The following is a 15,266-nucleotide window of genomic DNA, read 5'->3' as shown; positions in this document are numbered from 1 at the left end:
CTGTGCGTGTGCACGCACGGGCATGAACAGAGCGCGCTGCGAAGTGTCAATGCTGCTGAAGAACATGGTTTAAGGCCATGCTGGGGATTTCCCAGCCCTGACAGGGAATTTAATTTCCCTCCACAGGGTGGGAAAATTCAGCAGGGGGTTGGTTGCTCAAGACACTGAGCAGAGCAGCTACAATGTGGAGGCAGGGTCTCCTGCCATCGGCAGCTGCACTGGGTCCATTTAGGTATTTAGGCTCACGGGGAGCACTTGGGCTCCTGACTTCTGTGGGTTTCCCCACCATGAATCCAGTCTTGACAGACCTGCAGCCAGGCCTGTCTGCTTCATGTACAGCAACAGCCCCCAAATCTCACACTGAAGGAAGGAGTGCCCAGCAGAAGGTCATCTCCGAGGCTTAAGCTGAGACCACAAGAGTTCTCACTGACAGGGCAGATGGCAAGGCCAAGCTTGCCAGACCTCTACCCACTCCTAACAGAAGAGAAAATATGCTTTTCAAACGAGAAATCTTCCAGATTTACACTAAAAAAAAAGCAGAAACAGAAAATATGTGGGGGAGGGGAGAGAGAGGGAAAGCATGTGTGAAAGATAATTTCCAAAAAAAAAAAAAAAAAAGAATATCTCAAAACATGAAAAATCTTGGCACTAATTCTGACAGTCCAGTTTCATTGGGTGAGTTCTGAAAAGAATTTCACTTGCTTTGCAGAGTGAAAAGATCTTTGGATAGAGCTTTGAAATGAAGGTAAAGTCCCAGTTCGTGCACTTTCCTGAAGTACCCCAGGACTGGGGGATCTCTGTGCAGCTCTCTGTCACCAGTGCTCTGTGTGACCTTCAGTAAGGAATTTAAATCACCTATGCCACAAGCTCAGTTGATATAATAGGTGATAACAGAATGAAAAAATGTTTTGATTTAAAAGCCAAGATACAGTAAAAATATGTAGACTGGGGTTCATCTGAAACATTTCCAGTAAAGCATGCACAACAAAAAGCTGTTTGTTTTATTGGGAGGTCAAATATAAATGCTCCAGCTAGTCAAAAAAAGCACCTTTTTGTTTAATTTTCATGGCTTGAACAGGTGGGGAGAAAAGTATTATCTCTATTTATAAAAATTTAAATATAGATACATCTATGTAATGTTTCAAAACAAAACCATGAATAATTAATTTTTGAGATGTCAGACCAATTTAGTTCTTAACCTAAGAAATTCAACATGAGTGATTAGTTGAAATTAGTAAGTATTTTTGAAGGAAATTAATAAATATATATAGGGAGCAATTCATCAGTGCAAAAAGCCAGCAGTACCTCCCAGCCTTGCAGGAGTTTGGGGATAGTTAAATCAGACATATGAAATCCACAGAAATGATGTGACAAGATGCCAGATAAGTGTCTCAGAAAGATAGGATTTGATTGTCATGGGCCTGTTCTCATGAAAAATAAAAGGCTCCAGTTTCTGTACAATTATGTACAGACAAGACATGTGTTTTCACTGCATGGCACCGAGCCTGGAGTGTATTTTTTGCTCCTGAATTACAAGGAAAACTTGGCATGAGGATGACCCACACAGCAAGAAGTGGGCAGATTTAATACAGATGCATGGGATATTCTCTTGAATTCAAAAACTTTTAGTGTCATAGCTGTTTTTCCTTTGACCTATCTACATGATACCCTCGTAGGGACCTTCTGAGACTGGGTTGGGCTTTTTAGGTGTTGCCACCACGAATTTATAAAGGAAAAAAAAATTATCTTAGTGCTCTTCCATCTATGCCTGGGATTCTGCAGTTGCCAGGCTTTTGAACTACCGTGGTCTGCAAGAAAAGGCAAGATTGAGCTGGACAAGGAGAGGATTTTCTGCCTCTGCCTGTGACTACAGCAGCTGTTGAGGTTTCCTCTTTGGGTGCTCTTTCACATGTGTTGTGTCCATTTCCTCTCTTTCAAGCCTGCAAAAGCAGGAGGGTGAAGATGCTTTTTCATCATGATCTTGTTCAGGACAGTGGGAATTTAGAGAGATGGGGATGTAATTCTGCTTCTCAGCAGCACCCACATGTCTGTGCAGCTCCTGCAACCAATTAGGAGTAGCCACCAGGCTTGGAGAGCGTCAGAAATGGAGGTTTTGAACTTCTTTCTGCTGGTGCTCCCTCTCCTGCCTTCAACACTGAGTCCCTCAGGACCATTTTCCAGCTCAGGTAGCCAGATCATAGCCAGGCCATGACCAGCAGCACCACAAGGTCCTGATGGCTCTTTTCCCTCACTTCATCAAGACATGCTGCAGAGTGTTTGCACCAGCAGCCTTCATTGCTTGAGGACCTTTGTTGGCAAACAGCCCATTCACCATCTCTCATGAGTGGTGACATAACCAAAGGCGAATTAATGCTGCTCATTTAAAGAGGAGGTTGGCAGTTAGTTCGAGGAACAGCCGTGCCCCTTTCAAGATTTAATCAAGGTCTACAAACAAGCCAGAGGAAGAGACAACAGGCTTCACATAACAAGCTGACTAGTCTGACTCTGACATTTTCCTTCTGTATCCCCAAGGAGCAGTCTCCCCTCAGGGGAAAGCATGCAGCACAGTTGTGCAGTGTTAGAAGTATAATTTGCAATCATAAAATAGAAGAGTCTCCCTTTTGGTGCATGTTGCCTGGTGGTCTTTCCTTTGGAATATCACACAAAGCCACCACAGAGGGATGTGTCCATTGAGAGTTAAAAACACCAAACCTGTCTCACTGAGGACAAAAATTCTAATTGAATTTGTGTTTCAAAACACCACTAATAGTAGCATGACTCTGTCCTCTCATATGAAGTTTTCAAGGACAGCATGAAAAGTTTGCTTGTGTGTATTCACAGTGGCCATGGGTGTGAAGTGTCACACACATAAGCACGTATCTATGTACGTATATATATGTACACACATGCATATATATAGATATATAGATATATAGAGATATATATATGTACTGCAACTGTGATGGACTGAAAAATCAGGCCCTCAATATTTATAACTTTGGCTTGTATCCCAAGCAAAGCAGCCCTAGTGCAGAAGCTCTATTTGTGGCAATGGGATCTACACACTCCATTTTAGTTCTAATCCTAGGCAAGCTGGCAGACATAAGGTTTTATGGGAAGTAGAACAACTAATCCATGCTGAAGCACAGTGCAGAAAGTTTCCTAAGTATAGCATCCCCTCAGAAATATGAGGGCTCAAATTAACCCCCTAAATCCTCTTTATCAAAGTCAGCCAAGCCTGGGGATGGTAAATTGATTATGTAGCCAACTCCAGCAGATGAAGTACTTATGGGAGAGGGCTGTGAGGGAAGTGTAGAAAAAGGACTGAATTAGCAAAACTACTGACATGGAAATCTCCTGGAGCTCAAAGTCTGAGCACAGTTCTGCTGAATCCACAGCATTCATACCAGAATTTGGGGAGACTTGGGTCTTGCTTGGAGACCCTGATTGATATGGGAAGAACAAAAAGAAGAATCCCTGGCTGAGGCAGAACCTTGGCTTTTCCCTGAATGTGAATAATTTTGACCCTGCAATGTTGTTCATTGCCCTTGGCATTATTGCCAAATGTGGGGGGTACTGTTTGTCCCCCAATATTCCCATCCAAATCCATGGCTGTGATCAGCTCTGCTCTAATTTCTGAGCTGTATTAAATAATCAAAGAGATGTTTCCTTCTGGTTCGTGAGTACTGGCTTGGGACCAACTGTAGAGTGGAGGTCTGGTTACAAACTTTTTTAAACACAAAAGTGTGGCCAGTCCAGGCTTTATGTTTGGATACATCACTTCAAGTCAAGGAGAAATTTCCAGTTGTCTAGATGCTGAGTCAGCAGAAACATTGGGAATTAGCACAGGGGGTTTTTTTGTTTTGCTTCCCCTTCGAACCTTGAAACAGGCTCAAAATTTTTTTGCAGCTTTGGCCAGTGGTTCTTGTATCTTCCCAGAAGAGATCTCTAACAGGAGATTGCCAAGTGCCCTGGGAGTTTTATGTGACCCTGACAATTGGCCCAGAAAGGAGGGAGCTGAGGAGGGATCAGCTACAAACATGACACCTATCATGCTCATTTCATGTGAGATCCTGGAGGGACTGACAACCAAAGGTCTTTCTTGCCAAAGTGCAACTCACAAAGGAACAAAGAAGGGAGAGGAATGCAATGAAAATGTCTGATATAGAAGAACTTTTGGTTAATATTTCTTTGCTGAACAATCAGTTGTTTGTGGGAATTATTTTTTTTTCTTTAATGAGTAATTCTGGAAGAATGAATATTATCTAGAGGAAAGTTTTCTGATGATGAAAAACACAGATTTTGCCACACAAATTCAGCCTCATGAATTCCCAAAGTAGGAGCAGGTTCACCAGCTTCTCCCTTCCAAGTGCCCATGGAATAAAGGAGAAAGACTGTAGAGCTGGGAGCTGAAAATTCAGTTTTTTCACTACTGATGGCTGCCACAGAGACTTCTGCTTCTATGGCACTGATCCAAATTTGAAGGCCTGACCCAGGGAAAAGCTATGGACTGATTAATGCCCCCACTTATCCAGTTTCTTCAGACTTAAAGTTTCAGTGAAGACTCTGAGTAGTCCCAAATTCACCTGAGAAAGACTGGTGCCACTTGAAAATTAGAGAAAAGATACTTCAAACAAATAAAGGATCTGATATGGGGCTACAAATAAAAAACCAAAACAAAACAAATAAAGTATGCCATGTAGAAAGGTCTCCTCGAAACCATTTATCAAGGATCCCAAACAAAACCCCTCATCTCCCTGACTCTAAGAGCTGGAAGACCTAAATATCTAGGAAGACTGGTTGTAATTTCCTCTAAGCTCAAATAACCAGATAAAAAAAGTTATAAAAATATGCATCCCTTTCAGAGTATTTTTCCCATCTTTTTTCTCTTTCTCCTTTTGTATGCACGACTTTTCAAGAGAAAGTAGTGTCTCAAGCATCCTGTGAACAGAGGACTAGTTGGGACAAAAAACACAGTGAAGAATTTCCCAGGTCTCTGGTGGGGTAGAAATTCTGTGAACTACAGCCTGAACAGTTTTCATGCACCCTCAGAAACCCATAAATGTTTTCAAAGAATATTTACTAGCAACCTTTTCACTAACATTTGCCAAACTCATTTGAAAAGGGAAGCAAAGTTTCTGTCAGAGGAGCAATTCCTAGCAAGGGAGCCACAAGCTCCTTTGAGCTGCCTTGGGGAAAAAAAAAAAAAAAAAGCAAAAAAGGGAAAGGAAAAGGAGGAGGAGAGGGAAAGAGGGAAAAGCATCTGTAAACCATAGTCTGCAATTTTGGCTTTGGAGCTCAAGATAATAAGACCACGGACTGACAAATTCCAAGAGTTTTTTTCTATTTATATTAGCTTATATTTATTTGTTCAATATGTGAGGATGTGATTCCTTGCATTAATCATTACCTTGGTAGAGCTGTTCCTGATTCCTTTCCAAGATAAAAAAAAAGAGAAAAAAAAGGACACACAAAAATTTCGTGTAGATTGTAGTATTACATGGAATAAGCCCCCATTGTAAGAAAGGGCAGGACATGCTGTCAGGACAGCCCTGTAGTCTAGGGTTTTATTTATATCATTGTTGCTGAGAGATTTGCAAAAAGGCATGCAGATGCTCTCCTCATGGAAACGAACAGGCCAAGTTTGTGTCGGATTTCAGGTCTGGATAAATGTCTCAGAGCCATGTCACCCTTGAACTCAGTCCTCCATGTGGAATACCCCAAATTTCTGCTTTGGTTTCTGTTCAAGGATAGGGTGCTTGAGACCCCAAACTTCCAGCCTGCCCTAAAAAAACAGCCCTGCCCTGACTCACCTGCCTTCCCTACCTATGGCAGCTTCTCCAGAGATGCCCACTGGCCTAATAAGGTGTTTAGTGCCACACCAGGGCCTGAAGCTCTGGAGTTCATCAGAGCATGTTCCAGTGTACGTGGACACTGATCTCATTCAGACCCCAAAGTGTCATTCTGTTATGGAAGTGTAACTGAGATGTGTAATCAGAATCAGTCCCATTTTCCTAAAGAATGTGCAATTTCTGTGTTTAGAGCTGGAATTAATAAGAGTGTCCACTCAGTGCAAGCATGAGCAATTGTTTCCATCGGTTGCCAGCGGCAGAGGAGGAAGGCAGCAGCTGGAGAGATACCCTCCAAAAAACTGTTAATGAAAAGGAAAGGTGAATGTGAAGGTCCAATACTGGGATCCATTTTCACAGTGGCTGAGTTATAGCAGAGCCTTCAAAGAAGAGGAGACTCTGCTTTGCACCTAGAAAATGTCTCAGGCCAGGAGTAAATCAGGCTTGGATTAAATAGACAAGAGCAGCTGTTTGAACTTTCAGCTCAAGTGTCAATGAGAAGATAGGATTCACCTGAGCTGGAGAAGATTCCTCTCCTGAGCAACACATAAGGCAACTGCAAGGAGAGAGAAAGGGAGAGCTGTAGGTGTGACTCAGTTTCCTGAATGGAGAAGCTTTTTGAAATGCTTACAGTGATGTATAGAACTGTTAAAAGTTGCACACTCAAGTATTCCCAGGCACTGAACCATCTTCCTCTCCTCCATTCCTGTCTTTTATGTCTGCAAACAAACAATTTCTTCTACACCATAAACATTCATCAGCTACCAGGCTTGCAAGAAGGGAAGGTAATGATTTCTGTGCTTCTTTTGTGCTGATGGGTAAAGATGGCTTAACAACTGATGATTTCTGGTATGCCTTTGGAGCAGGTGAAACTTTAGCACTATCTAAGCAATGAAGCCTTCTCCTCTTAGCAGAGACATGGATCCTGGCCAGCATTGCTCATTTTAACCCACCAGCTTAAAATTCATCCTGCACTTTGAAGTGAGTCATCCAAGTGGGGAATAGAAATCTCCAAGGTACGTAGGCTTCTCCCTGCCCATGTAGAATAGTTCACCACAACAGTCCTTCAGACACAGGGCCAACCCAGGGCTGCGTGATTCAAACAATCAGGTTTCCATCTCCTGCCTTGGGAGACTAGTCCACTTTTAGGAAAGTTTTCCTCAAGCTAATTTTTCCTTTGCTAAGCCTCAACCCAGTGCTCTTAATTCTCCATGTCTTGCGTTAGCTCCCCTCCACCCTGGACCTCCCTGAATGACTGATCTTTCTTCTTGGATGATCTTCAGATATTTGCACATCATTATTTTTCTCTCCTGCTAAGAGGTCTTGTAGCCCATAATAATGCTTTTGTGTCATAATGTTTTGGGTCTTGTGTTTATCTGAAGCAAATTTCTTGTCTTTTTTTTAGAAAAAAAATGTCAGAAAATATAAATGGAAATCAAAGTCAACCAGAGTCACTCAAGAGTCAGGATGCCATCTGGCAAAATGTCTTCCAGGGTGCTTTTACTTATGGCTGACTTTCAAAATGGAAAATGAAGCAGCATAATGGAAATATTGGCACCATTTTATCTTTTTCTTACACTAACGTAGAGACATGTGAACACACCAGGGATTCATGGGTGTGATACTTTGACCCTGTGGGAGCTCAGTTGGGAATAAACAAACATTCTTTTGTCATAACTTTTTTCCTAGATCGTCCTCGGGTTCATTAGTAATCTTCCTCACCATTATTTTGTATGTCTAGAATGTCAGACATCCCAAAGGATACTTATGTCCTGGGCACAGTATCCATTTGTTTTTTATACATGGAGCAGCAAGTGCTATAGCAGAGGAGTCCCACATCTCATTTAGCAAATATCAGGTTCTTGAACAGGAAGATGCATTAACAAGATGATGTAAAAAATTGTGACAAGGCCAGTGAGGGAATGCCCAGGGAAATGGTTAAACACTTGTGGACAGGGGAATCAACTTTTGACAGTGACTTCTCTCCACTCCTTGCAAACAAATTTGGAAACCTAGGGTCTTGGATACCTGTAATACCTTGGACTTCATATATCCCTTCTAGACATCTAAAATTAGGAAGAAACATGGAAATGTGAGAGTTATACTATAACTGTCCTCTGTAAAATGGACAATTAACAGCAATGAGTACCAAGAGGAGAAATATCCTACAAAACATTATGAAATGCTCATATACTTCTGACACCAAGGCCACAGAAGTACCTGCATTAAATGGACTAAATGGTAGTTAATGTCCTCCTTCTTTTTTTTTTCCTATGGGGCTTTTGACTTAAATCCTTCATACCCAAAAGGTGAAATTCCTGCATGCAATACCCCATTGTTTCCAATGGAGTGGATCATGGTGGCTATTTTGCCACCAACACTGAGGCTCCAGAGAAGCTCTGAAGCCTGGTGCTGCAACTACAGGTCCATGATTTCCAGCCATGGTTCTGTGGATTTCTCCTAAAAGAAGCATGAATTGTGACTGCAATAAAATAGTTGACCTCTGACAAGCTTCTCTTGAACATTTCTAACAATCAGTGTCTTTGCTGGAAAACCCATAAAATAACCCACAAACTGAAAGGGATGTCACTACTGTGGGAGGGGTGGGGAGGTGGCAGTGAGATGGAAATTGGCCAGGATCTGACAGTTAATGATGTTGACAACTTGGAATTTTCAAGAAGAAATTTTATCTCCATTTCTCCCCATTGGCTGCAGTGGCCCTACCCATAGCATGAGACTCCAGGCCCCAGCTGCTTAGACATTATTGCTTGCTGACTTTTTTTCCTGCAACATATTGCATTCTTTCTAAACATCTGTTTGCACAGAGAGATGTGTTGAAAAGACTGTGGTTATTCATTTAATCACATTTTGACATGGCATCACTGAGTGATTATATTAGCAAGGCTGATGAGTTTTCTTTACAAAGGGAAGCCCCATGGAACAACATGAAACAGGCATTGTTGTAATTTTGCTGGAACGAAAGAGGGGAAAAACTCAAACCCAAAAAAAGCCCTAGCTCACGGCATGTCTCCACCCAGCAACGAAAGGCAAGACAGAGATCTCTGAACAAGTCCTAATTAAGGCAATAAGTTCACAGAGCAACAGGCAGTACCAGGGGGACAGGCTGCCTGCTCTCAAAGTAGCATGGCTGAATTATTGTGCCTGATGGTGTAAAATCCCATTATTCCTTTGGAACAGAAGTGTCTGGGGCACAGCACTGCATGATTGCAGCTGGACTTGGGCACTCACATCAGATGAGGGCAGAAGCTGTGAGTTATGTCGTGATCAGGTCTTCAAGAAACCTGTGCTCTGCTCCAGGTCTGGAGCAACTGATTTGCTATTTGTAAAAAAAGTCCCACAGCCCAGCTGTGTACAGTTCCAGAATGTATTCAGTACTTTAGTCTCCTCTCCCTTTTAGAGGCAAGGAGGGTGACTTGAGGCAAACCCCTGAAGGTACTATGAGGATCTTCCAGGTAAAAGCAACGTGAATGACTGCCATTAACAGCTCGTTTGATTGTATAATTGGCTATTCTTTGGCGTTTGCAGCCTTTCTGTGGCTCCAAGCTCTGCATCTCTAGGAAGCATGATTTCAGAGCATTTTCCTACCATTACAGAGACGGTCCAGAAGAAATCCTCCTTAAGATAATCCTCCTCTTTCTTTTTTCTTTTAGGTTGAAAAGTAGAACGCATTCAGAAGAGCTTTGTTTCTGCCGCTTTCACTGTGAATTTATTGCTCATGAAAGGAACTAGGCTGATAGCTCCAACAGCTTCGTTTCATTCTCAGAAGAGAACTGCAGAGGAAGGCATTGGCGGATCCCCCGGGGCCGGGCTCCAGCACTCGTGCAGAGAGTCAGCAGATGCCCATCTTCACCACAAACTCAGCTCTCCTTCTGAGCTGGCAAGCTGGGCTGGGACAGTCACGTCAATGCTACGTGCCATGGCACAAGCAGGATCCTCTCTCCTGCAGTTGTCACCAGGAGGGTTGAGGCGGGGGGGCTGTGCTTTATATGTGCTGAAATCTACTTTAAATCCAGTTCCTGGAGGGCAGATGGCCCTCCCAGGCCAAAATCTGAGACTCCATGAAGTTAAGAGTATCCAGAAACCTTGTCCTCAGTTCAACCATAATTTCCCAAGTTATTTTGTGTTCTCTTCTTCAGGAGAGGTAAGTATGCTCTCTGAGAGCATTTCAGGCTAAAAACTATGACTTGTATAATGCTAGAAGCCACACTAGATAATCTGCTGGCTTTCAGAGTGAACTGCTCCCTCCCCACAGCACCCCACTGCCAATCCCAATAGAGATTAATGGTGCAGACAGATGTGCCCTCTGCCAGCAGCTGTGCTGATGGGAGAAATCACTTCCCCTTGTACTTGTCACACCTCTCCTGCCAGCAGCTTCTCCCACTGCATGTTTCCTTACTCGTTTCAGCCACAATGAGCTGGATCAATAAACTTATTAAATAACAAGGGTTTTGCAATTTTGGTTCAATCCAATTGTGAAGAAGTTGGAGAACATTTACACAGGCAGCTCTACAGCTGGGTGGTTTAAAATAGAGAATATGTGTCCACAACCTGGACACCTTGTCTATTCCAAGGGGCTCACAAATAGTACAATGTATGCAGGTCCCTGGAAAGTGTGTCAGGGGAAAGATGCTCTGCTGCTAATTGTTCTGTTTCTTCCTGTGATTAAAATCAGAAGACTTCACTGGACTGCTAATCCCAGTCCTCCCTTTTCAAGGCTTCCCATGGACTCTTGAAATACTAGTTTGATGTCCTTTAGGAGGTGGCTTCATAAAAATCCTGGATTTCTATTTATGTATTAGATTTCCAGCAATGGAAGAGCTTTCAGGAGCAAGGATCATCTGACATGCAGCAGAATATCTGTGCAGTTGTTTTCTTTCTGGTGGAGCACCCTGTGTGTGGAAGACACACTGAGCAGGAGGGATCCTGTGTGCACACAAAGGTGCCCCAGGCAGCTTCATGCTTCATGCAGCTGTGACAGCAGGGAAGAATCTGTGAGCCAGTGGACAGTGCTCATGGCAGGAACTCACCTGTCTCTGTCTGACACAGTGGTGTTTCCTGTTCCTTCAGTCTGTGGGTCAAGCAGAGCTGTGACTGTGTAGAGTCCCCCACAGGGGGAGAAGTCATGTAAGTGAACCAATATGTACTGGCTCATGGGATCTATTAAAAGCCATTTCTTTCCCTCTTTTCTTAGCACCCCAGTCTTTCCTCTGTCACATGCCTTGACAAAATGCTGTTTCATGTGTCAAAGTGGTGCAATTATTCTACACATATATTCATCTTCAAGGACAGTTTGAGTCACTTGAGGTTTTCTCAAAGCTTTGAGGTGGCAACTGATATCCCACAGAAGAGCTCCAGCTTGCAAAAACAGCACTGGGCAAGTCAATATACTTGAATCTCTTGGATGCATGTCAGGAGCTCACTGCTTTGTGAGGCTTGGCTACAGCTCCCAAGCTCTCTCCCAGGGAATTCATCAGGATCTCTCTCCTATGTGTCTGCAAGTTTATATTTTGCTTTGGCCTCAGCATCCATACTGATATCATACTTGATTTTTTATATATCAACCCCCCATAAGTGAATGGAGAAATCAGCAGGAAGCTAATTGCATCATTTAACTCCTTGTCCTCCTCAGCTGTCAATCAGCTTTCTGCTTTTGTGACCCAGAGTTCAGTTGTCTCCAGGTTTATTTTCATTTTAATTTTTGTGCTAATTAAATTTGGATTCCAGGTTTAAAAAAAGCAAAAATGGTACTGCTGAGGCTGGGAATCAGGAGTTATATTGTTGTTATCTGAGTCCAGCCAGAGGGTAAATGATACTAACTTCACTATAGGCTCAAAAGGCCAAAAAACAAAAAGGAAGGGAAAACACCAGATACCTCCCAACTTGCAGTTTTCCTAATGTGTCTGTTTAATTTTTGGGGGGGTTTCTCCCTGTGCTCTGGCAGTTTGCTAGGTTTATTTAAATCAGCATATGTTTCCCCACATCTGTGTATTTTACTGTGCACATGCCAGCACAGCACATGTTCACATCATTGGTCTGCTGTTTCTTTACGTGCATGTGAATGTAACACTGGGTGTGTAAGACACAGAAAAGAAATGGGAGACTATGACCAAACTGCTCTTCTCTGGCATACCATGGGAGCAGTTGAAGGTGCTGAATAAGGTTTGGCCCAGCTGTGACATGCTCTACATGCACAAGGGTAACTCCAAATGACCTCCCTGCAAAAGTGCCTGCTCACCTTTCTTTTAGCTGGTCGGATTTAGACATACCGGTGGTCTTCCATTGTGCTAGAAGCTTTCCAAGTCATAATAAAAGGGCAATTCCTGCACAAGAATTACCAGCCAGACTAAAACATGAGAGGGAAGAGATAATGTTAGAGGAGCTCTGGAGTCATCACAAAGCTGATGGCTGAACAAAAGCTCCTGGCCACATGTTCTAGCTTTTTATCACACAATCTTCCTTCTGAGCAAACAAAAAATGGACATGCCTTTCCAAGTGCACATGTGGGTCAGATCAAGGCAAGACACCCTCCTCCAGACCTTGCTGTATGACCTGGACCATGTCAGGTCCCTGGTTGCTACCAACCAAAAGGATGATGTGAGCATTCCCTGATCTGCCCCAGTGCAGAGTCAGCCGGCACTGCTCAAGCAGCTGATCCAGGTGGTATGAGCCAATCCAGATGACTTTTGCTTGCAGGAGAGCTGACTGCCAGCAGAGCTGCGGGAGAGGTAATCTTTGGCTGGAGGGCTGTGCCAAGCATCTGCAAGCTGTAATGGCTTCAACCAGCACAGCCACTTGCTGGCTGAACATCTGCTCATGGTTATTTATAAAGGATAATGCATACATCAGCACAGTCACGTGCCTGGCTGCGCATGACACCAGCCTCCACCTGCTCCCTGGAACTGGGCTTGTCTTTCCCCTTCTTGCCTTCATTCTCCCCAGCCTTCACAGTCAGCTTTGCTGTGGGAAAACCACTGGCTCAGATCGAGGTGGGGTGGGATGGAGTGGAGAGGGGAGCAAGGAGAGGCTTGCACTGGGGAATTTCTTGCCCTGCTCTCTCTCTCCTCATGTGGTTCACGTGTACTCACACGGTCTTTTGTGAGGCCGCGGGCCAGGGGCAGGGAGAGTCTCAGATGGATCTGATCACTGGAGCAGGGTTCTGTGGGAAGCTTTGTGTTCAGTTGCAGGATGCTCCTCTTAGGTAATTGCTCAAGCTCCAGCCAAGTCCCTATCTGCAGGGAGCTGCACTTCCAGTCCATAACACCTTGGCATTATTCTGCTCTCATGAGTCAAACCATTGAGCAAGTCAAGACCGAAGAAACATGGAACGAATTATCTTTATAGATCAGCTTGTTCAATAGCTCCAGCTTCCCTGACTTTTCCTTGCGGGATGTTTCCCTTTCAAAATGATGAAGATTATTAGGCCTGTGGGCAAGTCATGATGGCTCTCTTTAGAAAGGGCTGGGAGTGATGGATGACTTTTCTCTGTCTTCCTCCACCTCCAAATTAATAACGCTATACCATAATTTGTCTCCCCGGATCCTTCTTCCAGTCTCAGCTAGATCTCAAGAAAATGTATTTGCACTAGGAAAAAAAGGCGAGTCCTTTCTGAGAAGAAGGAATCTAAAGAAAAATGAAAATAAAATATTATCTGTTACTGACTGGTCCTTCCAGGCAGAATAATTGACCACAGTTGGGGTCCAAACCCTTCAGGAAGGAGTTAATCAGAACAGCATCTTGGAACCCTGTGATATTCTGGAAGAAAATGACTGTTCATGCAAGAAGGAGACTGGATGTGAGCTGGTTATTGGATGGTAGCAACACATGGATCACATAGCGTTAAGCTTGCATCACTCTTTCCATTATAAATCCTGAGCCTGTCTGGGCTCCAAACTATCAGCTCAAAGATGAGCAATATTTATTTTCAAATATTGTGCAAAATACTTTGAGTCTTTTTGGAATCCCAGGGTGATGGGGAGGGGGAAGGCAAAGCATGCTGGATGCTTTCCTCTTTTGCAGAGCGTCCAAACTGATTGTTGCTGAAGTTCCAGACCAAAATGGGCTTAATTTTAAGCAAATATTTATTCTTTCTTCAGGCAGGAGGGGTGAGGCAGAAATAAAAGCATCAGTGTTTGACCTCTAGCAAGCAAGTTCAGGCTGTGCAAAAACTGCATGTGGTGGATGAACCAGACTCCAGATTGAAGCAGAGAGAGAAAGCTAGGGGAGTAGTCTGTAGTGGCCTGGAGTTCAAACTAACAGCAATATTATTTTGTAGGAACTTTTAAAGGAAACCTTCAGATGATGCCTGGTCTTTGTATGTGTGCAGGAAATGGCAAGTCCTCTTCCAAACCCACCATCTAATTCTGATGTTGTTGAACTGGACATAGTTTAAACGAGTCTCAGTTTGTCCAGCAGGGCAAAGTGTCAGTGGAAGTCTGGAGTTGACAGGCTGATGAAGAGCATGAAGGAAAGGAATTCCTCACTCCTTTTATTTTCTTTCACAAGATCAATCATTAAGAGCAAATAATTACCCAGCAGCACCCAAGGAATGTGGTTCCTTGCAAAGCATTTGAAACATAAGTATTAAAGCTATGATTAGTTCTGAAGATTCAGGCTTCTTTAGACTGTCCAGTGAGGAAACCCACCTTCTAAAGAAGTGGTTGCTGATGCTAACTCTGACTTGGAGCTGTGTTACTCATGTTACTATCCTGCTTTTTAAAATTCCCCACTGCCTTCTGATTTGAATATGCCATTTTATGCCCCTGTTTTCTGTGGAAGACCAGGAGAAAAGCTAGTCCTATGCACCATGGAGAACAGAATTTCTCTTGAAGCTGTTATTATTTCCAGAAGGCTTGCCATAGTTGGTAGTGTTGGCATGTAAAAACATCAAACCACAAGCTTATTTGAAATCTGTGGGGTGATCCTCATGTCCCTCTGAGCAATTCTTGTTTCTTATGACTAGTTTAAATAGAAGCAACAGGCAATATTTATTCTTACTGTTATTCAATCCCTTTACTACCTGTTACTGTATAGCTGTTGATTTCTACTACAGCTGGGTCCCCAACCTCTGGAACCCATTGTGGGTTGAGGCACTTCAAGTTTTGTACCAACACCCAGCCCAGTGCACTGAGTAGCAACCTGATTTTTACTCAGACAACAGCTGAGCATCTCCAGTTTACACAATTGTAACAGAAAGCTGGTCAGTGCCTCCCTTTCTCCAACCTGAGGAATGACCACTACAGTAATGCACAATTTTTTTTCAATTCAGAAGGCTTCTCTTTGGAGTCAAGGGGCGATTATGACCATTTTCCAAGGAGCCACAAAGAATTGAAAACACTGACCAGGTCTGTATACATTTCCCAATAAAAATGGGACAATATGAAGGCATTAGGGCCTGGT

General features: G+C 43.3%; 1 long non-coding RNA gene across 2 annotated transcripts; it reads left to right on the top strand.

Moving 5' to 3' along the window:
- Positions 1–3,249: 3,249 nt before the first annotated feature.
- On the top strand, positions 3,250–10,313 carry LOC146434801 (uncharacterized). 2 transcript variants are annotated; one of them, XR_014853294.1, is made up of 2 exons: positions 3,250–3,511; positions 9,521–10,313. It is a non-coding gene; the product is annotated as an uncharacterized LOC146434801 (long non-coding RNA). The 2 variants fall into 2 exon arrangements; XR_014853295.1 differs by lacking the exon at positions 3,250–3,511 and adding an exon at positions 6,223–6,865.
- The last annotated feature ends 4,953 nt before the right edge of the window (positions 10,314–15,266 follow it).

The sequence above is a fragment of the Lichenostomus cassidix genome, chromosome 7 (assembly GCF_008360975.1).
Source record: "Lichenostomus cassidix isolate B80296 chromosome 7, HeHo_3.0, whole genome shotgun sequence".
NCBI classification, from domain to species: Eukaryota; Metazoa; Chordata; class Aves; order Passeriformes; family Meliphagidae; genus Lichenostomus; species Lichenostomus cassidix.
Note: the sequence above shows the minus strand (reverse complement) of the source record. Positions and strands in the feature narration are given on the sequence as shown.